This window comes from Acartia tonsa, chromosome 10 (genome assembly GCF_053477335.1).
Source record: "Acartia tonsa isolate MP-2025a chromosome 10, ASM5347733v1, whole genome shotgun sequence".
Lineage (NCBI taxonomy): Eukaryota > Metazoa > Arthropoda > Copepoda > Calanoida > Acartiidae > Acartia > Acartia tonsa.
This window is the reverse complement of record NC_137269.1, coordinates 25,073,958-25,099,747: the sequence shown is the minus strand read 5'-3', so window position 1 is coordinate 25,099,747 and position 25,790 is coordinate 25,073,958. Positions and strand designations below refer to the sequence as shown.

Here is a 25,790-nt window from a genome sequence, read left to right as displayed (position 1 = left end):
TAAATTAAGTAGTTAACTTTTTGGTTCCACATTTACCCCTTCCACCTTACCCAGCTAGAGGCGTACTTGCTAGTACTCGCTTTTAATAAATAAAGGAACACGTTGAATTTGTCTTTACAGAAAAATCATTTACAACACTGTCGCCCGGATAAAGTATGAAAAAATAATATTAAAAGAAATATCTTACTTTGCTTCTCCTTCCATAACAGAGTCTTGTCCGACCTTCTGGTCATCCTTTTGTGCCGGACATTTCTCGGATTGCTCCCTGAATTAAGCAATCATATTATAATTAAATAGTAAACTTTTTATGGTCCACATTTACCACTCCCACCTTACCCCTAGAGGCATACTTGCTAGTTTTGTAATATATAAAGGTGAATTTGTCTGTACCGAAAAATCATTTACAACACAGTCGCTCGGATAAAGTATGAAAAAAGATTATTAAAAGAAACTAGTGGCTACGCCCCTAGAAACCTCTAGGGGCACTTAAGGTTGGAAGGGGAAAAATCAACATCTTCCCATTTTAAATTTGAGTTTCAGAAGAGTAAAAATATTTTTTGGGGGAGGGGGTGAAGACACCCTGCACAAAAATAGTTTAAAACCTTTCCAGGACCTATAAGAAGCTTCACTTTAAAGGAGAACAATATCGGTTTAGCGGTTAGCGAGATCCTTCGGGACAGACAAAAAACGCTTACTACTTTATATAATAGGATATCTTACTTTGCTTCTCCTTCCATAACAGAGGCTTGTCCGACCTTCTGGTCATCCTTTTGTGCAGGACATCTCTTGGCTTGCTCCCTGAATTAAGCAATCATATTATAATTAAATAGTAAACTTTTTTTTGGTCCACATTTACCCCTCCCACCTTACCCCTAGAGGCATACTTGCTAGTTTTGTAATATATAAAGGTGAATTTGTCTGTACCGAAAAATCATTTACAACACAGTCGCCCGGATTAAATACAAAAAAAGAAGTGAAAAAAATTTCTTACTTTGTTTGTGTTTCCAAACAAGCGATCTCCTCTTCCAAAGAAGCAATTTTTTGCTTTGCTGCCCCAAGGTCTTGTTTTATTTTCTGCATTGTCTCCCATCCATCGTCGTCCCTGAAAAATAAAAAAAAATAATACTAAAGTAACAGGATGTCCGTGTTTATGTACCGAAGGATCTCGATAACCACTGAACAGATCGGGTTCTTCTCATAGGTACCGGCAAGGGAAGGGAGTGGCAAAAGAAACTTTAAGAGATATACTTCATATTAGAGGGTTTAGCGTAGCTGCTAATTTGAAATATCAGGGGTGTATATCCTATATGGGATCCCCTGTTCAGGTGGTGGGGGGAAAATAACTAAAATATGTGTGGTAGGACCAAAAATTTTAGTTCTTTCAATATTTCTCCATTTCCGTCCCTACTTGGTGAGATAAAAATAGGTGGGAAAAAAATACAAAATTTTGTACCACGGGAACAAAATAAATCTTGTGCGTAATGTACACCCCTGAATGAAACTATAATTATTCGCCATAACAATAATGTTTATCCTACTCTTTTCAATCCGGCTACTACCACCTTCCGAACAGAAATAGAATGGTAACAAAAATAAATAAACTTACGTAGTGCAATCCAAAGTTAGGTTCAAATCTTCTGTATCAGACGATTTAGGAGGGCTATCAGGCAGGTCAGCCAGCTTAGCAGGCAGCTCAGGCTCAGACACACTCATTTCGTTCTTCTCTTTTTCGCTATCACTGAAATATATAAATATATATTATATATCCCAGGTAATCGGACCTTTGCCCAAAGAAGTAATTACCAAAAAATATGTAATATGTATTTATGTAATTATGTTGTGATGGATTGTCGAATCCGATTCGATGAATGGTTACCAAAATATAGCTAGGGACGGACGGACGGACAGACAGACAGACAGACATCATTCTACTTCGTTTTATACATATTAAAATATTACTCACCCACTTGTGGTTTCCGGCTTCTGTTCTTCGTGCTGTTCGTCTCTCTCTAAGTCGGCTGCTGCGGCTGACATGTCGGACATTCTATATTAAATTTGAAAAGAAACAAATTATCACTGGTAATTAAATTTTCATGAATAAATGTCCAAAAAACTGACGTAGGGAATTTTAATATAATAGGGTCCAGCAAGATCACATATTGGTATATCTTATATTGTAAACAAGTATATAGACAAATTTCATTTACAAAAAGTTAATACAAATTTGAAACGTTCTCTTTTTTAATTACAGCACATAAACCTTACGGATTTTACCATGGAAATCTACCACCGTATTAATTAAAACATTCCCTACGATAACTGTCATATATATAATATTTATATACAAAATTAAACAAATATATAAAATTAACAAAAGCTAGTTGTGAATACTTTTTTTCCTTAGTTTAGGGGGTAAACTACAACTGCTATATACTGAATTACAAAAAATGCGACAGATTATACAACAAAAAATTTTCAGTTTAAGCTCTTAACTTTAAGCTCATTAAACTTAATTGGTGGAAAGGGGTAGTTTCACAAAATGCATTTGAACTTAATTTTGTGAATTGCATATTTTTCTTTGTTAAGATGGTAAAAGTACGTGGTAGAAAATTTAACTTTCTTCAAATTTATGCCATATAAATAGAGTTTAAACACATTTAAACAGGTTCAAATATACGGTTCACTAAATTAACTTCAAATGCATTTTGGGAAACTACTCCTTTCTAGATATTATAAAAAAAAGTTGAAGATGAAACTTATGAAATAAAAAAAAAATTACATATAAATATATATATACGTAAAGTCCTGGAATTATTGGGATTGACTGGGACCTATCAGGTCTTCGTCTTGTTCTTCGTCTTGTACTTCGTTTTCAGACGAAAGTTCCGACGAATAATACTTGTCCCCATTCTGCCAGGGATGTATATTCTACATGGTTCGGATGTGTAATATTTTTTCCAATTCTGCGCAGGGATGTATATTATATTTCATTAAATATAAATAGATGGAGGAAAGAAAAAAAGGTAATAATTAAGAAAACTGAAAACATTTGTAAATTTTAAAAATTTTTAGCCGTGGACAAACAATATTTCTTGTGCAGAATATACACCCCTTTCCCGAATCAGCTGTAATGTAGCTGCCAAAGATACTGTAATTGCTTATGTTCTGAGAACATTGTTGAGAACTTGCTCTCTGTGGTGGTCTGGAGCTTGATCTTTTCTTCTTCTCTAACTCAGCATCTTCAGGCCTGATTCCCTGTTCCCACAATCTTTGCTTCTTCATGTTGGCCTTTACTCGTTTGTTGGCATCTCTTCTTATCCGAGCCTCACCACGCTGGCCGAAATCGGGCAAATGTGTATTTGTTCTGTTCAACATTTGCTGCATCCTAATTTGGTTAGGTTGCTCACTGAGTTGACTATAACTACAACCTGGCTCTGGACTGAGTTGACTATAACTACAACCTGGTTCTGGGTTTACGTCTTCATCAGGATTTGATGTGCCTGCGCAACTTTCAGCATAATCCCGGCTTGAATTTTGTGCTCTGCTCGTGCTTGCTCTGCTCTGGTTTCTGTACAACACCGCTTCAATTTGATTCGTTGATGGAAATGTTGTTTGTTTTCTGGGACGTTTAGGAACTTCTTTGGTAGGCTTTGGCTTTTGGGCCACTTTTGCTTTTGGCCTGCGTTCAACTTCTTCTTCTTCACTACTACTACTACTGCCAGTTCCAGTGTCTGGGTCTGATTGATGACCTTGATCTGTATCATCACTTTCTGGTGCTTCTTCTTTGATGTCAGAAATTAATTCACCTTCTTCTCCATCTTTTTTCCACTTTGCTTTTTCTCCTACAAAGAAATAAAAAATGTTAAAGCAAATGTACATAATTGTAGCTTCAATATTATTTCCATACCTATATGAACATTAGTTACTATTAATCAGATTCAAATGAAAACAAGCAATATTTTTTACCCTATATTTATATGCCAATCAAAGATAAAAGGGGGAATTTTGCATTGGCAGTTGCTTTATAGGGGTACAATATGGAACTGTGAAGAAACGGCGTCGCCACCGCCGAGAACCGCCAATAAAAGCCCCAAAAAAATTCGGCTGGTTTTAGTTTTGGTTTCAAAAAGTGTCACTTTCGCCCACCCCCCCCCCCCCCCCATTTATTACATTAAGACCTGTAACTTACCGTCAATGTTGATGAGTTCTAAAATTTCCCTTTGGTTGTGTATAGAAACATTTGAGCCTACTGCAACAACCTCATAATGACCCAGGTGGTTTTCAATTATAATGGCAAGTTTGGGTAATATTATTCCACATGGATGTATCCGAATTTCCTTACTTGCTTTGCCGTCATTCTTGCCCTCAATGTCCTCAACCTCCAAAATTTCGTCACTCTCGTTTCTGTCATCTTCGTTATCCACCTCGAATGATGGTTCATTTGAGTCCAGCTGTAAACTTCTCTTGGTTTTTGCTTCGGCTTCCAATGCGGTTTGCCTTCGCTCCCGGTTCTTCTTTGGAATGATCGGCACATCATCTAAATAATTATTATAGTCATTATTTCAAATAGTATAAATGTTACCCAACCCCCCCCCCCCCCCCCCCTCCAAGGAAATAGCTTAAAATCACCGCAGGACCAATACACAGAAGAGTAGAATCCGATCCCCAGGACACAATTAATACCATAAAAAACCTAGTTTTTACCACTTTTATGGTAAAATTTTACCAGCCTATACGATTTAAAAGGTGGTAAAATTTTACCGTAACCTCGATCGATTCAGTGGTTACTGAGATCTTAAGCTTCTGACGGCCGGACAGACATTAAGCTACTTAGTATTATAGATAGCGGCTGCGCCCATACAAATTTTAGCCTAAAACCCTGTCAGGGCCTGTACGAAGTTTCCCTTAAAACAAAATTAATGCACAGGGTTTTTATCTAAGACTACTTCTCAACTAAAATATTAATAAACTTAAATTTAGGTGATACAGTTCCTACGTTTTTCAAACTATAAATAACAATACCTTCGGCATCCTCATCATTCTCATCACTGCTGCTTTCCTCCACGACACTTGTTGCCTTTCCAGTCACCTGTCTCTCGTTACTGTTGCCTGTAAATAATTAATTTATACATTAATTTTATACGTTTCCAAACAAAAAGCAAGTACTGAAAACATTTTTTCCACCCCCCCACCCCCCCTACTTGGTGGAAAAAAAATTTTAAAAGGAAATGTGTTGTAGGAGGGATAGAATAAATAAATCATAGAGTTCTTTAAATATTTTTCCATTTTCCCCCTACTTGGTGAAAAAAAACTAGGGGGGGGGGGGAAGAAAAATTTAAAAAAAATTAGTAGCAGAGGAAAAAAAATCTTGTGCAGTATATACACAATACGAGGAAAGATAAAACTTATAAATAATAATTAATGTTCAACAAATATGTACCTGTGATTGAATTATTTCGTCCATAAAATTCTTTCTGTCTTTGCAGTGGTGGAAAGTTTGGTGGTGGTTCATCATCTTGCATTGGCACTGTATCATCAAGATTTCCCACATTTTGGGCCTCATCGTCTGTTTCACAAATAATTATCTTCTTCGACTTTTTCGAGCCCTTTCCTTTTCCATGCTTCTTCCTTTTGGAGCTTGTGATGTTTTCAAATACATTTACTTTGGGTTTATTATTGGACTGGCTGTTGACAATTGGATCATCATATAACCTACGTGGCTTTACTGGTTGCTTTACTGGTTCTGGAGTTACTGCTGGATTCTCCGCGGGTGGTATGCGAAACTCATTCCCAATCTGATCATCATTTGAATTCATTTCAACGTCGTCGCCTCCGTCATCAATTACAAGCTCACCATTGTTGCTTTCTTCATCAGCAATGTTTTCCATACCATTTTCTTCAACAGCATTGCCTTCAGCATCATTGTCTTCAACAGCATTGCCTCCACCATGATTGCCTTCACCATCATTGTCTTCACCATCAGTGGATTCATCAGCAGTGGAATCATCAGCAGTGGAATCATCAGCAGTGGAATCATCAGCAGTGGATTCATCAGAAGTGGTGTTCATTCTTCCGATCTTTCTATTTCTGGAAATTACTGTTGCTTTCTCACTGGCATTGTGAATCTTTGTCTGTTCTTCACTCATTTCTGGTTTCAAATTTATTGTGGCGTACGTATAATACATTACAGCTCTTGCTATAACCTTCTTATCACTATGGACTGTCTTGAAAAATTGCTTGGGGTTCTTTGCATTCCCAATGTCTGCATAATTTTTGATCTGAAATGCAGTACTCGACTTGTCATTGTTTCTTTTCAAGTAAATCTGGTTCTTTCCTTGAACTTCGTGGGGTAAGCAACCCATTGAGTGGCCACCTAACATGTAGTAAAATTTCTTGTCTTCGGCTGTAACACCTGGTGTTGAAGTTGTGATTGTCTTCGGTTTAATACGCCGCTTAATTCTTTGTATCTCTGCAGGGGCCAGATACAATTCACACATCTCTAAGGCTGATCGTTTCTGTGGCTTTTCCTTCTTGTCTTTCTTGTCTTTCTTGTCTTTCTTGCCTTTCTTATTGCTTGTCTCCTTGCTTGGCTTGAGTTCAAAAACCTGTTCGAACTTGTAGAGGGGGGTTGACAATGCGCGTTCTTGTTTTCGCGTTACCAGCGCTCGAAATAACCTCCAGCAGACAGGATCATCATTAGGAATCATATAATCTTCGGCTCTCTTCATATTTTCACAAAAACCAGTCGCGTCCTTGGTAAAAGTGTGTTCGAAATTGCGCTTGAACCTAGATAAAAAAAGGGTTTATATCAAAACAGTCTCAATATATAACATATAACATATATCAAGAAAAGATGAACTAAAAGTCTTGCCACATAAAAAAATACATGGTACAAAATTGAAATTCTTTGAAACATATGCCATAGAAATGTAGTTTAACAATTTAACAAGAATACAATATGCAGTTAACATTTCGTGAAACTACTTTTTTAACTAAAGAACATTGAAATGCATTTTGTGAAACTACCACTTTCACATTTAATAGACGCGGAATAGATGCGATAAATAATTGAATTACCTACAAGCTTGTACGTGGTTCCTCACTAGAAAAAGGTCGCTTGAAGACACATAGGTTCCTGTTCTCCACAAATTTGGTGGGATAGCTTCATGTAGGTACGTCTCGTTAAGCACTAACTTACAATGATCCAAGAAACGTTCCACTGAAATAATAATGAAATTTTGAATTAACTATGCATAGGTACATGTTTATTATTGTACCAGGGGTGTATATTCTGCACAAGATTTATTTTCACAAATAAAATATATATATAAAAAGATTATTGTACATGGTCACCTGCTAGCAAGAATAGGAATGCCCCTTTTATTCGGTTTATTTCCCTTGCCCCCACCTCCCTTCTCCCTGTTTTAAACGTTTTCTCATCATGTCAAATTTACAAAATAATATTTACTTACCAGTTTCGTCATCAATAAGTTCCGGAGAAGTCCAAAAGGCAGCGGTGATGCGGGCGTCAAAGGTGAACTGCTCGAACACGACATATAGGAAGGTGATGGTGTCTCTGCATACTTTCAGTAAGGTTTGCCAGCCTTTATCCACTTTCAGTGAGTCATCGAAATTTTGGATGAAAAAGACAATTTCTTCTCTTCGCATATAACCATCTTTTTTCAAGGGGTCATGGTTCTGTATTCTTTCTTTGTAAAATTCTGGTGAGAAAATACGGTCCACGACAACATCCTGATTCTCACTAGGCCCTTTATTCGCCTCCTCCTCAAGTTGCTCATCCACATTGGTCAGTCTTCTTAGATCAGTCACCAAGGTTTCCACTATTTTTCCGGTTTTCTTCATTTCTGTTGTCAGCGTTACAGTATTTTCAGCCATATCTCTTGATACACTGTCTTGCAGGTCTTTGATTTCATTCTTCAGTAATTCATGGTTTGTGGACGATTTGTTTGCCAAGTTTCTGATGGACGCATTAATGGGCTCTATTTGATTTTTCATGTGTGAGGTGAAGAAAGTACGTAGCTGCTGAAATTGGTTCTGAATTTGGTTCATAACGGCCCCGGTGAACAAATCCTTAAAATTAAACATATTAAACCACATATTTTCAAGTCTTGGTATTTTAAAAACTACGTGGTAGAAAAGAAGACTATCCACAAACAAGAGCAAGTGATCCTAAGCATCTTCCATCATTTTTGGACTTTGACAAACAAAAAAACTTGGTAAAATTTGACCAACTTTTTGGTAAAAATTGACAAGGTAAATTTTTAGGCTAAGTCCAGATTTTTGGACTTTGACCAAAAAATCAACTTGAGCTCGATCTTTAAATCGTTTATAGGTGATTTAAATCGGGGCGATTCATTTGGCGCACCATCAAATTATTAATATCAATCTTTAAATCGAATTTGCATGGGCGATTTGAATCGGGCAGTGGCGCGGGCCCGGCGCGGCAACGCCACTCACCGAGTGGCATTGCCGGTTTAAATCGGGGTGATTTATTTAATAAATAAATATTTTTTTAAAATTACTTTAATATTTTATTGCAAAACTATTGTGAAAACATTTTTATAGTTCTTTTTAAAATAAATTATATATTAATGTTTTATATAAAATACCATGCTGACACGGAATTTTACATAAAATGCCTTACTGACACGGCTTATGTAATAAAGTTGTACTGGCGCGGATCGATATTTTATTGAGTGTTGCAAGCGATTTAACAACACCGCACCGAAAATCTTTTAAATATCAATGTTTTATAGGCGCGCTGTGGCTTACCACCAGCGCACCTACAAATCACCTCTGAATCGCCCCGATTCAGCGCACTATAAAAACGATTTAAAGATCCAGCTTTGGTAAAATTTGACCAACTTGTTTGTAAAAATTTACAAGGTAAATTTTTATTGGTCAATGTTTACCAAAAATTTAGTCAAATCTTACAAGTTATTTTTTCCAGGCTAAGTCGATATATATCCTAAATAATTGTAATTTGTATCCTCTGGATGACAAAATGAAATAAAAATAATACCTCGCTTTCTTCCATCTCACCAGAAGGGGCAGATGATCCCTGGGGTCGTGATGACTGGGACTGGGGTCGTGATGATGTTGCAGGAGGAACTACAACTCTCGCGGTCCGTTGACTCGCGGAGGGGGGCCGTGGCCGTGGAGATGGAGGTGGGGTAATCCTTATTGGAGATGTTGTGGTTCTAGTTGTGTTCTAAAAATAATATAGATAATTATTGTAAAGCATTACTTACCGAGGATTATAGTTTTAAACAACACCGGCATTATCCTAATTTTTTTCTTCTATTTTTTAAAACTTTACCCTCCCCCCCCCCCTCTCCCGACAAAATGACTGTGTTAGGTTAGGCTAGGTTAAGTTATATGGTTAGAGGGACCCAATTTGTTCAACGGTTAACGAGATTTGTTGGTACAAACCCACAAACAGACATCATGTTAGTAAGTTTAGTTTAACAACAAAACACCAACAAACCAAAAACCGATAACAATAAAACTTAAAATCCTACCTTTGCTGTTGTACCTTTGCCACCTCCAGTAGATTTGTTGCTTCCAGGTTTGGCACTTGCAGCTTTGGCACTTCCACCTCTGGCACTTCCATTAGGTTTGCCACCTCCAGTAGGCTTGTTGTTCTAAAACAAGAAATAATTGTTGTATTTACAATGCATAATAAGATATTAGATAGCAGTGGCTACGCCCCTAGAATTTTAATTACTAATATCAAATGTTAAACACACTGTGGAAAATTAATAAATAATTATACTTGGTCAATAATCTTTTGTGGTCTGTTAAGCATGAACCGATAAGGTTTTCCTTTCGATCCGGTAACATGCGAATTTATAAGTTTTAAGAGCGAAGGGTAGCAGCAATTTGTACAATAGTAAATTAGGCCTTAAATATAATTTTTACCTTTACAGAACTAGCACTCTTTCCAGTCCTCGTCATTTTGGGATCTAGCTTGGTCAATTGCCAGTCGAAATTACGCTGTTCTATCCAGGTCGTTGGCATGGGCAATTTGCATAGTTTTAAATCTGAAATGTGTAGACAGAAATTAAAATTTTATGTAAAATTAAATTAAATTGCAAACATGTACTCTTTCAAATTACAGACTAGACTTATAACACTTTAACTTCATACCCATCGATGGCCAAAAAGGTAGGGTTTTGCTAAATTAAGTTGAAATGCCTTTTTTAAAATTAGCTATAAAAAATAATTTTAATGAAAAAAATATTTTAAAGTACATTTCACATAAATTCCAAATAAAGAGGGAAGGGCCTTCAGTTGAATTTTACAACATTTTACATACATATTATAACAAAAGGGGGGGGGGGGGGAAGTGACACTTTTTGAAACCAAAACTAAAAGTCAAAGGAACTGAACTAAAGAAACAGTTACAGATCTGTCATTTTGCATGGCAGTTGTTTTATAGGGGTACAATATGGAACTTTTAGTTTTGGTTTTAAAAAGTGTCATTTCCCCCCCCCCCCTTTCTCTGCTTTCAATGTACAAAATTAAATTCCGATAGGAATTACGATGGAGACATCTTGATGCAACAGGTGTACGGAGATATGTGCTACTCTGTACTTCAGTAGGTTGGAGGCTAGTTGTGTTGGAGGATGGCTATAGTCTTCGGGATCGTCAGTCTTGCCTACTCCTAATACCAGGGGTGTATATTTTCAGTGTTTAAAACCATAAAACTTAATTCATATTTCCTAGACCCCCCCTTTACCACACTCTCCTCCTGGCATGATAAGAGAATTACAAATAAATTGTGGTAGGTTAAAAAGGAATTAGATGAAATGTATAGTTCATGAAATATTTCTATACAACAATTAATCATGTGCAAAATATACACCCCTACCTATTATTCTGGAATCTTCAGGAAAGGTGTATGCCGGAAAAAATGTCCTCACTTTGTGGACCAACCATACTGTTTTATCACGACGGCAGTCTGGGACAAAGTAGAGGTCTTGGCAGTCTGTATAGAATTGATTACTCTCGAACTTTCGTTTGTTGGCATTCCTTGTTCCCCTGACAGCCAGCTTTTCATTTATGTACGGTTTCACTGTGTGAAATATCAACAATCTAAATATGTCATTTATGTCATTAATGGCTGTTAAACGGAAAGGTATGTTGCTGGTGAAATCGTTATAGCTTAAGTGTTTGATCAGCAATACACGGAAAGAAAGTTATGTTACATTTTCAAAAATTACATTAAAATTTGTAAAGAGTGGGGGGGGGGGGGAGAAGTGACACTTCTTGAAACCAAAACTAAAAGTCAAAGGAACTCAACTAAAAAAAAATAGTATTACCTGTTTGAAACCTCTTTAAGGCCAAAATTATATCCTCGGATGTAAGTTGATATCACATGATTGGCACTTTCGAAAGCATAACAACTGAACGCCATGGATGGTCCAAATCGGCGGACATGTTCCGGCATATGGTAAAGCATGTGAGTATTGTAACTCAAGCAAGATTCGCCGTACATCTCCGCCAATTTTGAGTTCAGGACCATTATCATGGTCTTGAGCTCAGCCACACGTTCAGTTGTTATATGCTCTTCGAGACTGCGCAATATGTGGAATAAAAACTTGCATATCAGACGTTGTTCATCTTTAAGATTTGCCAACTGGAAAAAAAAAACATTGTAATAATTTAAGGTAAAACTAGCTGTTTCGCCCCTAGCCTCTAGGGGCTTCGCCCTATATACTTATTGGAAGTCCACCCTCCTCAATAGAAATATATATATAATATAGCACACGTGCGCAAATTTAAAAAGAATGTTATTGCTATACAATATAATGAAACTGAAATAAGCTTTAAATTCTAAAAAGATTATAATATGGTAAAAACCTACCTCTGCATAAAATATCATATGGTAGAAGCCCAGTACTTTGAATTCAGAACTTTTCAAATTGAGGGCTAGCTTCTTCTCTGTCAGGCGCATGATGGACGTACGGGGAACGCGATCAAAATCGCCAACAAGCTTCAATTGATCGTTGATTTCATCTATAATTGGAGTTACTGCAGTTCATGGTAAAATATGGGTGATAAGGAGAAAATTTTCAAAATTTAAGTTCTTTAAACTTTTCAAACTAACACTCTTTTAAGCGGCATAACAAGGCGTACAAATAATGTGTAATAGACATAAATCTAAAAATGCAGAATTTTATCGCAGTGCCGAGAAATGCGCGAAGAAAACACCTATTTTACGCGTCATTTCTTTAGTCAAATGCAGTACATCCCTGTAATTCTCTCCATTTGAACTAAGTCTTCTTCTTCCAATTCTGGATAACTATTACGTCCTTTCTTCAGGTACGTCATCACTTTCTTTACATAGCCCAGGTGCAACGCGTGCATCGGATCACTGGGGGTATCTTGTATTAAATCCAAGCTCGGGTCAAGGTCAGAAAAACTGGTTTTCATGTTCTGATTATTTTCCTCTAACTTGCGGAATTTCTCGTCAGACCTCGGCGTACCCATATTTTGACTGTCACTGGGGTAAAATACATTCATTGATTCGAACAATACCAAGTTCTTTTGACGGAGATAAGTCTGTGAAAAAGCCATCCCTGGAAGGTCACAGTGTGGGCATCCATTTTTTGATCCATGGCCAAGAATGCCGAATACATCGGCTCTGGCAACGGCATCGTGGATGATGGTTCTACATTGAAAGGTATGTCCAGGTAATCCTTCTTGAATTAGTTTGTTGATGAATCGGGTAACATTATCCAGAAAGTTGTAACTGTAGGGACGCCTCCTCGTCTTCTCAAATATGCTGACTGGCAATATAACACTGAAATCCTTGTTGAAGAATAACCTGAAATAATAAAGAAGAATTAATAATAATAGCATTTAATACCTTAGACTTAAAATTGTAGTCACTGATTTATAAAACGTAAAGGCTGGTAAAATTTTACCGTAAAAGTGGTAAAAACTAGGTTTACTTATGGTATTAATTAAGTCCTGGTATACAGTAAGACAGATTTTTATATATGTATGCAATAGAAAAAAGTATCAATTGTAAACTTAGTTTTCTTTCTTATTTGTTTATTGAATGGTTTCCTAAACTTTGGCTTTAAAAATCTGGGCTGTCAATTGATGTAAAACAAATATTTTGATATCCTTTGAAATATAGGCTGCCAATCCTAAAAAATACCTTTTCGAGGGTCATGCTGTATATGAAAAGAACTTTATCCCAACCCAACCCTTTCAAATCCACAATATATTAATTACTTACCTAATCCAGACAGTATAATAGGAGATATGAGATCCCTGAGCTGCTTTCACTCCGTCGCCCGAGATGTCAAAAGTTATATGATCATCAACGGCCTGTTGTCCATTCAACCGTTTAAAGTCTGTGATGGCGTCTTGGAGGATCTCATAGGTAGGGAATCTGGAAAAAGAAATATATTTTTAACTAAAACTTGCACAATTCAAAGAAATTTTGCACCATCGGGCTCCAAATAATATTACGATGAAAAGTAATGGAACAAGGATGACAACATCCATAAAAACCAAAGCACTGAAACGGTACGACAAACGGACATTAACAATTGTGAAGTATCTGAACTGAATTTAAAAATATTAAAGTCGAACCAAAATTGTATGTAAGTAAATTTGTTAAAAAAAAATGCTTCAAGAAGGATAAGGTTTATGCACATACTTAAATTTTAAGGAATTAATTATAGAGTGGCTTCGCTTATAATATTGTTCTCAAGTTGTCGCAGGAAGCAATATACCAAAGAATGATCAAACTGATAATTAGAACACTTGAAAGTTTGTTGTTAAAAAAGGAGAAAAATCGACATGTTTAAAATGGACGTACGGAAATTCTGGTAATGATTATAGAAATGCTACGCTTTCTAAATCGTATATAAACATACCTGCACTCAATCAGTGAACCAGGAGCATTTGTAGGATTATATTTGTTTTCTTTGATTTCAACTTTGTATTTGGGTTTGAATAATGTATTATATGACGGAAATTTGAAAATACACGAGCGTTTCAGAATCGCCAGGATGATTCTAACTTTGTTGTGAGAGATGGGGTTGTCTAGAACACAAACGCTTCTGAAATCATTAACAATTTCTTTCTCAAGTTCTGTAAGATGTTTGAAGCGATCCCCGTCATGATCGCCATCAGGTTCGTCATCAGGGTCATCGTCATCATCTGGGTCAAAATAATCTTCAGGTATATCAAACAATTCCACGTGTTCCCAGTCCTGTCATTGTCTGCATCATTATTATCGTTGGTATTATTGTTGTTAATATTGTCTACAACAATATTAATGTAGTCCGTTTCTTCAGGATTGTTATTTAATCGCTCCAAAACTTGGTTTGCGTAGCATTGATAACATATACTTTCGGTTTCCTTTGTGAAGTTGGTATTGCAGCCTGTACAAACTTTACCTAAAAAAATACGATGTTAAACATGATGTTTTATAGTTATAAACCTTCCCGGGACCTATGTGAAGGTACCCTGTAAAGGAGAACCCAATCGGTTCAGCGGTTAGCAAGATCCTTTTGAACAGACACACAGACATCCTGTTACTTTAGTATAAGGATAATGCCGTAAAGAAAAACTAGTCAAATTAGAAAGTTAAAAAATTAAAAATTCCAGAAAAAGTAGATAAATGTAGAGAGTGGGTGAAGGTGGGTTAGGTTAAGGGATCCCATGTACAATATACACCCCTGGAACAAGGATATCTTGAGACAAACTTAACTAACGTTTGATCAAACCAATTGTTTGAAATTTAGATTGAAAGGAAAATAAAAAACAAAAATTGGGAGACAATGTTTGTGGGAATTTGGACAAACAAACAACAAACAGACAGACTGACATCGTTCTACTTTATATTACAGATATTGTAGGTTACCTTTTGACGATGCAGTTTCGTTCTCATATTCCACATCCATCAAATCCTCCTGCTGTTCTTCTTCTAGTAATGGCTGACTGTCTTCACTTTGTGGAGGTTTCTTGCGCCATTTTCTGTTTCTCGTTGCATTACAGAAGAGTTTTCTTAAGGACCTCAGTTTATGCTGCAACTGGAAAAAGATTACATAATTAGTGAATTACTTATTTAAAATAATATAGGGGAGTTGTTATGGATCGTTATTTGGGCAAGCTACACGTGTCAATTGATTACAGTACATATGACTATACTGGTGTAAGAGCAAGCATGTTTATAGTGCGCTGACTGCAAGTGAAAAATAGAAATTAAAGTCGAGCATAGATTATACTTTAAGTACAGTAATGAAAAGTAAGGTCTCATCTTAAATATGTAGAAATAATTAGTTGTAAAAAGTCACCTGTACATTTTTCCTCTTATCTCCACTTCTTATACGCTTCAGTAGAGCTTTAGAGAGTGTACCAATCAAATTGTCTCCCATTTCAATAACGTCTAACAGGGGTGTATAGGTAACTCCTGAAATAAGAAGTATATGTTATAATCAGGGATGTATATTCTGCATGGGATCCCCTGCTCAGGGGGGGGGGGGGAAATAAAAAATAAGTGGTTGGAGGAAAAAAAAATGTAAAAATTAAGAAAACTGAAATTATTTTTTCCATTTTGCCCCCCTCCTTGGTTAAAAAAACTAAAGAAATGTGTGGAAGGAGGGATAAAATAAATGAAATATAGAGTTCTTTAAATATTTTTCTATTTCCCCCCCTACTTTTTCAGAAAAATCTAGGGGGGAAAAAAAATAAAAAAATTTGTAGCAGGGGAAAAAAAATAAATCTTGTGCAGAATATACACCCCTGGTTATAATAATAAGGTTATTACTTGTTTACATATAACGAAAGAAGGAGAAAGTAAAAAAGGGGGGGGGGGGGAGTGACACTTTTTGAAACCAAAATTAAATGTCAAAGGAACTCACAAAATAAAGAGTTAGAGTTACAAACATAAGAAAATACCCTTATTTATTCTTTGATTGTCTATAAAATTAATTAAACTTACCTATCAAAATTGTGATCCAATTATACATACGTCATCCAGCGTTGGTCTGACATTTTTTTACTTTGAAAAAAATAACTATATACAATATACATAAAATTTTGTTTGTTCCAGTCCTGACCTGGATAATACCTATATAAATTTCCTGCCTTCCCTGAAAAGCCGACGAACGCATATATAATCGAGCCCCACTGGTCGTGACTTTTGCAGAATTCCGCAGTTGCATGGAGTTTTATTATAACAACAATGTTGAACCCAGAAAATTTGTTAATTTGCTATAAAATAAATAATAATAAATAATATAAAACAACATAACAAAAATATCAAAAAACAAAAACAAAAAATAAAACATATCAATTAAGATCTCCTAGAGAGCTATAGCCAGAAGCTTAAAAAACTGTACACGTGCATACGTAATCGTCGGCTTTAGGGGTAAATAATGTTTATTAATGTTTATATGCAGGAAATTATATATCTGCACGACCAGTGGGGCTCGATCACTGTCACCATGGGTACTTAATTATAAAATATATGGGCGCTGCAATCAAAGAGAGGTTAACGTAAATGTTCTGAAAGAACAAATTGATGTTATCCTCTTAGGAAATACCCCCCCCCCCCCTAGAAAAACGGCCCCTGGCCTCTACCTAGCCGTATAACTTAACCTAGCCTAACCTAACCCAGCAATTTAGTTTGGGGGGGGGGGGGGATGGGGAGTTAAATAATACAAACAAAATTTTCTAAGAGGATAACGCCACAAATTACAATTAAAATTCGCTTTCAGCATGGATATCCGGAGGCTGGATGAAATCGCCGGCGGCGAGCTCGGCTTCTCCTAGCTTCTCCTTTCTCTTCCCTGAAAGGAAAGAACATTGAATTAAAAATGAGAAAACTAAAGCGTTTTTTAATGAAGAAACTCAAAGAATTCTGAAACATTTTTTGGTTAAAAACAATTTTTTCCCCTGCTACAAAAGACAACTAGCCATGAACAAGAGCAGGTGATTTGAAGCAACTTCCATCATTGATCCACTTATTTCTTTTTTCCCCCTCCCCTCCCCCCCCCCCCCCCGGAGCAGAATATACACCCCTGCAATAATTTCGTAGTTTTTACCTTTCCTTATTCTTTCCTGCTCGTCAGAATGTGAAGAACTCATGGTCTTGAATATTATCAGGGCCGAGCAGGTTAATCTAAATTAAGAAAAGAGATGTGTTACTCTGGGTTTTATTTAGAAAAAAGGGCTGACGTTGGTGAGGAAAGGTGCACAGTCGGCTTCATGGTCAATGACATATCTCTCGGTATCATCCAGGCGGGGTCTCTCGTTCTCGTAGAGATTCTCGGGCATAGGTTCATTCTTCTTTAAGTGTGTCTCTACCCAACCGTGATGGTATAACAGTTTTACTATTTCAACAGCGTCATCAATGCCACATGATTCTTCTTGAACTCGAATATTTAGCTTGGAGAAGAGTCTCAACATCCTAACCATGAGGGCGTCCCATCTGTCATGCAGCTCGTGGTATTGGTATGGATCCATCCTAATTTGAGGAATGATTATTTTGTTTGTCTTGTTTATTTTTGGGAGGGGTGTGATTAATGTTTTTTAACTTTCCGGTATTTTATTTGTCCTTAAACAAGGGGGGGGGGGGGAAGGCCTGGAGCTCCGGAACCTGGAGGCCTATCCAAAAAATATTAAAACTTGGGAAAATTCATCATATAAAAATGATTTTATCCCTAATAACCTATACTCTCAGTCCAAAGATAAAGCCTATACTCCCTGTTTACGCAAATGTGTCAAAACTTCCCCCCCCCCCCCTATTTATTTAAAACAAATTTTGTAGCAGGAGAAAAAAAATAAATCTTATACAGCTAATATACACCCATACCTGTTATTATGATGTACGCGTACCCAGGTGATTGACTTGAATAGCCTGTTATTCAGAACTATCTGAAAAGGTAGAATATTTAAGAAATAAAAAATTACAAAATAAAAATAGCTCGTATTCATTCGAATCCGGTGGATAGGAACAGGTGTTCTCATTCATACGCAAAAAAACTAGGTAACTAGCATATCGTATTATATGCATGGTTTTCTACGAATATAAAAATCTAAAAGCATAAGATTAAAAACAGTTATTTTTAGCCAGTGCCTCCGGCACCTCTGGGCAAAAAAAGTAGTTTCATTCTTATAATTGTACTCCTATATTTGCGACAATCCGTTTATACTACGGTGCAAGAAATATATTTATTAATTTTACATTTAAAAAAGTCCTGTATATTACGTAAGCTAAAAAGAGTCCCAAAAATTGGAGAAAAAACGAATACGAAGAATATTTTACAAAGAATTTTCAATAATTAATGATAAAATTTGAATTATAAAACAGAATGTTACATATTAACTTCAAAATTCACTGTAATTTCACTAAAAATGATTACTAAAATACAAAAATGCACCGTAGTCATATAGTCCAGTTGAATATTGCGCCGATGGAAAGTTACGGTTGCCAACATACAGATTGAATAGGTGGCAAAACACTTTGCAAGACAGTTATATTTTTAATCGTAAAATTGCAACGAATAATAACATTTCATGAATTATATAAGTTATGCAGTTTTAATTAATTAACCGGTAAAATATTAAAATGATATTATATACATAAGGTGTTTTTTAAAGTTTGGCAACTTTGTCGAGCACGCTGATTTGATCATCTGAAAACAGGGTTACGAAAGTTAAATTAATGTAAATTTTTTTTAATGTGAATGTAATATATTTTTGCAATGACTTAAATGAAATATCATCGATAAAATATAAAAAAATATATTGCAATGGATATAAAAGAAATATTTTTCAATATAAAGTTGTATACCTGTACAGAGCATGTGCATGAATGCCGCTATACCGATTGAAAACTATTGTAAACAATGAGTGTTATATTTCAAGTCTCTTAGAGAAAATACGTGTTATATCCAAGTATGATTGACAGGAGATGGTCCATGTCACAAGATTTATATGAATGTCAGTTAAGAACGCCTAGAGAGCTGATATTCAGAAGTTTAAAAAAGTACGTGTCCACCTTCAGTCTTGGCTGTTAGTATATGGACCCTGCAATCAAAGAGTGGTTTGCGTAAAAGTAAGTGTTTAAATAATTTTAATATAAAAACATTAATAATGTAGGACCTTGAGCGTACGGTTTTAGGCTGCCTTCGATTAACGGTTTAAGTTTTACTAGCGGCTATGCCCCTTAGAAGCCTCGAGGGGCACTTAAAGTAGGAAGAGAAAAGTCGAGGCCTCATCCTATTTTTAATTTGAGTTTCAGCTATAGATTAAAATAAATAAAAAGCTTTGTTGTAAAAGAGAACAATATTAATATATTTATATAATAGGATAATTGTTTTAAGCCTTTTTTAAGCCTTTTTGATTTGATCTAAGAAACACTTTTTATCCTATTCTTAATATTAAATAATCCGGGTTTAATATATATAAATATAAAAGAAATATTAATAAATTATATTTAAATTGAATATTGTTTTTCAGGTTCAGCAACACTGATTCATCAGAAATAACTATTTGGGCGCTGCAATTAAAGATTGGCGAGATAGAAGTAAGTGTTTAAATAATGTAATAAAAAAATCAATATAATTTAGGACCTTACGCATGGTTTTAAGCTGCTACGATAAACTGCATTTGTTTTATAATTTTTTAAACCTTTTTGATATATGATATAAGAACGACTTTTTATCCTATTCTTAATATTTAAAGTATTCTACTATTAATATATATAAATAATAATAGAAATATTAACAAATTATATTTCAATTAATATTGTTTTTCAGACTTAACCAGGAATCAGATTCGTGAGAAAATATATGGGCGCTGCAATTAATGAATGGTTTACATAGAAGTAAGTGTTAAAATAATTTTAATAAGAACATGGATATTTTAGGCCATGTTATTAAGACTATCCTTTAACGAAACCTTTTTAATTCAACCTTGCTACGAAGCCTTGTGTGATGGTAGAGTGTTTGAGTTCTTAGGGAACCACACTAATTACATAATATTATCTTGAGTTAGATAGGTTTTATAAGCTGTAAACAGACTAATACAATTAGATATGTCATTATCTTTAAATTATTTATTATAATCTATATAATAGCACCTTTGAAATAAGCTCATATTATATCCAACCTATATTCGCCCTTTAAGGTTTATGATTGTTTTAAGCGTAACGAATTTTTATACCCTTAATAGAAAGATATTATAAGATGTGTTTTATGTAAAATAATATTAAAAATATATATAAATTATATTTCAATTAATATTCTTTTTCAGGTTTAGCTTCGCACACAGCTGGGTGTATTCTCTGATTATAAGCTGACCGCAATTCGACCGTGGAACATTTCTTGCACCAACATGAAGCTGTTGCCATCAGAAATTCATCCGTTAAAAGTAAGTGTTTAATTATTTGTAATAAAAGATAGTTGGAATAATCCTACACGCAACTACGGCAACACCTCGGCCCCAAAAGGTAGTTTCCATGTATACAAGCATAACAAATATGAAGTTAATATACACAGACACACATCGAACTAACTTTATGAAACTGTATACTAAATTATATTAACAATTAAGCTATTATTAAATTTATTAGATAGATATTAAACTGGTTAGACAAAAGTTAATACATAAAAATAATGTACTAGATAGGTAGCTATTTAAAATTAGATTTTACTACTTTATATTATTGAAACAGTACATTCAGGATATTATTAAAATCTAAACAGCATTACATTCATCCTCGTGCATGTTTACTTCGTGAAGAACAGCTGCCAGTTCGGCAGCCTGGGCAGCGGCGGGCAGCAGAGGGGAAGGACGGCAGCGATTAAGATGTGTAGTAATCCATCCATGCTGATATAACCTCTTACAAACCTCCCTCTGGATCTCGACATTGTCAGTTCTGGCTCTAATCTCTAGACTCTCTCTTAAAACTAACATACGACTATTTAATTCATACCATAACTCCAAATTCCCGTTATAAGACATTCTTAGTTTCTCTCAGTCTGGTTATGTATTGATAACTGAATTAAACTTTCTCTAATAAGCAGGCACGTACACAAGCTGTATCTACTTTCTCCATGAAATTTTCCCAAAACAGTTAACTTTCCTTTTTGTAAGGCCTTTTTGATTAGTTAATCCTTTAATTGCTTAATTTAAAAATGAATATTCTTTTTCAGGATTTTGGAGTTGAACCAGTTTTGAAGTGTGGAGCTTTGCAGTTCCATGGAGAACAACTAGAGTTCCATCTCAACATGTAACAGTCACAGATTATACAAAAAATTTCATTATTTATTATGACGACAATGTTGAACCGAGAAAATATGTTAGTCAGTTAAAATTAACAAATAATTTACAGAACGATACTAATAAGTTTTATTATGACGATCAATGTTGAACAGAGAATATTCTGTTAGTCAGTTAAAATTAACTTAAATAAAGCGTATTGATTACAATCAGTGTTTATTATGACGACAATGTTGACACCTAACATTCCACAAGCTAAAATTCTAAAAAATATTGACTTTAACATATAAATCGTATTGATTATACAATCCGCCCAATCGGTGTTTATTATGACAACAATGTAGAACCGAGAAAATTTGTGTCAGTTAATTAAGTTCTACTCGAGAGCTCCAAACATTCCACAAGCTAAAATTCTAAAAAATATTGACTTCATTACACATTTGACAGGTGTATGGTATGTTATTTACAGAAACGATACTAGTAAGTTTTGTAGTTTCAGTATTGACCTGGATAATATCTATATGACCTGTTATGTTATAATATGATATAAATTCTAAATAAAATCATTATCATCATTATATTTTATTTGCGATTTTTATCATTAAGTAGAAGGATGTTTGTTTGGAAAAATCTGGACTTAGCCTAAAAATTTACCTAAAAATATTGACAAGAATTTAATTAACAAGTAAGAATGGAAAAACCTACCTTAAATACTGGAGATCTTGAGGCAAGTATAAACTTGTGCACTTTTAATTTGGAGGTACTAGTTTCTATCAAACAATCAGTAAACTCTGGATCCTCAAAACAATTCTCCAGGTCACCAGAGAGACAGGATACTGCACTTTCAGGTCCAGGTTTTATAACTTCCAGCCAAATAGTCAGAGTACCTCCAGGTAGGAGACTTGCCTGATTGTTCTTCAGTACATTAATCTCCATAAAAGCAGCATTACAATTTCCCTCTCCAGGTGGCACTGTTATCAATCGACATTTAGGCATCAGTACTAGACTGTTGTTATCTTGGATGCCAATCTTTTGTAGTTTCAGTATTGACCTGGATAATATCTATATGACCTGTTATGTTATAATATGAAATAAATTCTAAATAAAATCATTATCATCATATTTTATTAATTTCATATTCCATATAACGAAAGCAAATAGTGCTGAGTAAAAGGATGTTTGTTTGGAAAGTATTAGGTCTGAATATTTCCTCATTATATTTTATTTGCGATTTTTATCATTAAGTAGAAGGATGTTTGTTTGGAAAAATCTGGACTTAGCCTAAAAATTTACCTTGTCAATTTTTACCAAAAAGTTGGTCAAATTTTACCAAGTTTTTTTTTTTGGCAGAGTCCAAAAATCTGGACTTAGCCTAAAAATTTACCTTGTCAATTTTTACCAAAAAGTTGGTCAAATTTTACCAAGTTTTTTTTTTGGCAAAGTCCAAAAATTTGGACTTAGCCTAAAAATTTACCTTGTCAATTTTTACCAAAAAGTTGGTCAAATTTTACCAAGTTTTTTTTTTTGGCAAAGTCCAAAAATCTGGACTTAGCCTAAAAATTTACCTTGTCAATTTTTACCAAAAAGTTGGTCAAATTTTACAAAGTTTTTTTTTTTGGCAAAGTCCAAAAATTTGGACTTAGCCTAAAAATTTACCTTGTCAATTTTTACCAAAAAGTTGGTCAAATTTTACCAAGTTCATTTTTTTTGGCAAAGTCCAAAAATCTGGACTTAGCCTAAAAAAATACCTTGTCAAATTTTACCAACTTTTTGGTAAAAATTGACCAAATTGCGTTTTTTTGTCTAAGTCCGAAAATTCGGACTTAACCTGAAAAATAGAGTTGTAAAATTGACCACATTTTTGGTAAAACTTCCAAAAGTGGTAAAATTAAAAAAAAAAAAAAAAAATTTAAATTTAGGCTTCATTGTATAGAAGTCATTATTTTAAAGTACTACAACTGATTATGAAGAGCTGTTTTTTATTTAAAACACAAAAAACGGGTTTTTTTGTTTCGTCAAATTTTACAAAAAAAATGGTAAAATTTGACTAATTTTTTGGCTAAAATTTTTGCTGGTAAAATTTACCACGAAACTGGTATATTTTACCAGGTTGACCAGCTTTACCACTTTTCTGGTAAAACGACTCTTTTTTTATGGTATTTCGTAGAACCTGGGTTTAAAGAAATTAAAATATTTTGCTCTCCTAATATTTTAAAATATGATGTAACATATCTAAAATATAAATGTTAAGAACAACTTTAATCTCTATCAAGAAGCTGCATCTACTATAAAAAAAAGGATTTGACCAAATGTCTTCACAATTTTAAGAGGGGTTTGGGGTTCCCACACCACAAGAAAATAGTTTTAAACAATCACAGGACCAGGTATATTACCTGAAGAGTAGAGCCCAATCGGTTCAGCGGTTACTGAGATCTTAAGCTTTAGACATACAGACATCGTTCTACTTTGTATTATAGATTACATTGATTTAGTATATGTACTAAACTATTACTACTCTATAAGTATTTGTGCCTATCTGTCCTTATGTAATGTGCTTATAGATTTTTAAATTTGGATACCAGTGTACTTTACAGTCCAATGTCCCCTCCCTCCCTGAAAACCGTGGGAACTCTATACGATTACGCATTACCAGCCTTTTCGTTCATTTAAAAGTTGATAGAAATTTAGAATTGGTATTCCCGAAAGAAGTTGTATCAACTTTTTTGCTTTTTATTTAAGATAGCTAGCCGGTTCTTTCAGTAAGTAGTAGATGTAAAATTTTTCATAGAATTCAGATATGCAATCGGTTTTTTTGTAGACCTCTTATTTTTTAAGTAATCTAAGTTTTTTTAAAAAATAATTAAGTCGGTTTTAAGGTACTAAAACGCAACAAAATAAAAGAAGAAAATGGCCAGTATGAACAAAAGTAGTAAGATCTTTAATTTGACACCTTACTTTTAAAATTCTGTTGAGTAATTATTGAAAAAATCTTTTTTTTTAACCTCGGTTTAATAAAAACTTTAGACCTAAATATTTTCTCAAACAGACATAAAAAACATGGGTTCATATATACCTTTAGAATCAGAAAAATATTACGAATCTATTCTAAGCAAAATTGAAAAAGTTTTATAAAACTATAATAAAAAAAATAAGTTTATTTTAAGAATCATAATTTTCGGCTTTAAAGGGTTAGCTTGTACCAAACCTGAACCAAACCTAAACAAAAGACAATGCAATGTAGCAGATATTTTTTAAACACAAGAAACAATAATGTATTTTTAACTGCATTGTTTTGAAGTTTATAAACAGACTGATGCATATTTGTTCATAATGTTTCATTCTTTACATTTTCTTTAATATCACTATATTTATTGTAGTATCTATTGTATATATTGTATGAACGTTCTCCTTTTTTTCTGGCAATTCTATAGGTTAATTTTATATTTTAAGCTTCCCGATTTGTCAATTTTGCGATTTGTGATTGGCTAGTTTAGTAGGTACAATTCTTAAAATAAACTTTTTATTTTTTCTATTTTTTATTACAATTTTTTAAAACTTTTCCAATTTTGCTTAGAATGGATTCATATTATTTTTCTCATTCTAATGGTATATATGAACCCATGTTTTTTATGTCTGTATGAGAAAATATTTTGGTTTAATGTTTTGATTAAACCGAGGTTAAAAAAATAGATTTTTTCAACAATTACTCAACAGAATTTTAAAAGTAAGGTGTCAAATTAAAGATCTTACTATTTTTGTTCATACTGGCTATTTTCTTCTTTTATTTTGTTGCGTTTTAGTACCTTAAAACCGACTTAATTATTTTTTTAAAAAAACTTAAATTACTTAAAAAATAAGAGGTCTACAAAAAAAACCGATTGCATATCTGAATTCTATGAAAAATTTTACATCTACTACTTACTGAAAGAACCGGCTAGCTATCTTAAATAAAAAGCAAAAAAGTTGATACAACTTCTTTAACAAAATTCACATCGAATTTTTGTTTGTTCTTTTAAAACATACTACCTAGTTGATTTACCCTTAGCCCCTAGGGGAGGGGTGTGAAGGTTAAAAAAATAACCTAAAACATTCACTGAAAAGTATAACCTATTCTGGTAGGTATTATCTGAGATCTTAAGCTAAAGACAAAAATAACCTTATTTCTTTAAATAGTAGGATTGATTCTTTAATAACAACAAAAACTTTTCTGCTTATAAGTTATCATGGTAAAATGAATAAAACTTAAAAATTATAAATTTGTTTTAATCGGTTTAACTAAATTATTAGAAGTATTAATTATCCTAAGCTGATAAGACCAATTACCTACATAAATTCATTTTAAATTCATTATTAAAAATGGAAGGGAGATATGTTCTGTGTTCAACTAAGCACTTTGGGGGTGTAGCCGCCTTACAAATGTATGAAAGATAGAGATAGAGAGTGATTGAAATAGAAGAAAATAGAGAGATAGAGATTTAAATGTATGTTTGTGTGTATTTTTTATACATTTT

General features: G+C 34.1%; 1 protein-coding gene and 2 long non-coding RNA genes across 4 annotated transcripts in view; 2 read left to right on the top strand and 1 right to left on the bottom strand.

The window, feature by feature from the left end:
• The window catches only part of LOC145330732 (uncharacterized), a 32,498-nt gene that overhangs the window by 3,773 nt on the left and 2,935 nt on the right, over positions 1-25,790 (top strand). The gene's annotated exons all lie outside the window — the stretch shown is intronic.
• LOC145329712 (uncharacterized) lies at positions 426-3,309 on the bottom strand. Its single transcript, XR_013883062.1, has 2 exons — positions 1,607-3,309; positions 426-1,102 (listed from the first exon to the last, which is right to left on the bottom strand). It is a non-coding gene; the product is annotated as an uncharacterized LOC145329712 (long non-coding RNA).
• Positions 18,422-21,557, top strand: LOC145330660 (uncharacterized). 2 transcript variants are annotated; one of them, XR_013883543.1, is made up of 5 exons: positions 18,422-19,111; positions 19,516-19,582; positions 19,815-19,882; positions 20,311-20,427; positions 21,213-21,557. It is a non-coding gene; the product is annotated as an uncharacterized LOC145330660 (long non-coding RNA). The 2 variants fall into 2 exon arrangements; XR_013883542.1 differs by lacking the exon at positions 21,213-21,557 and having other exon boundaries at positions 20,311-20,562.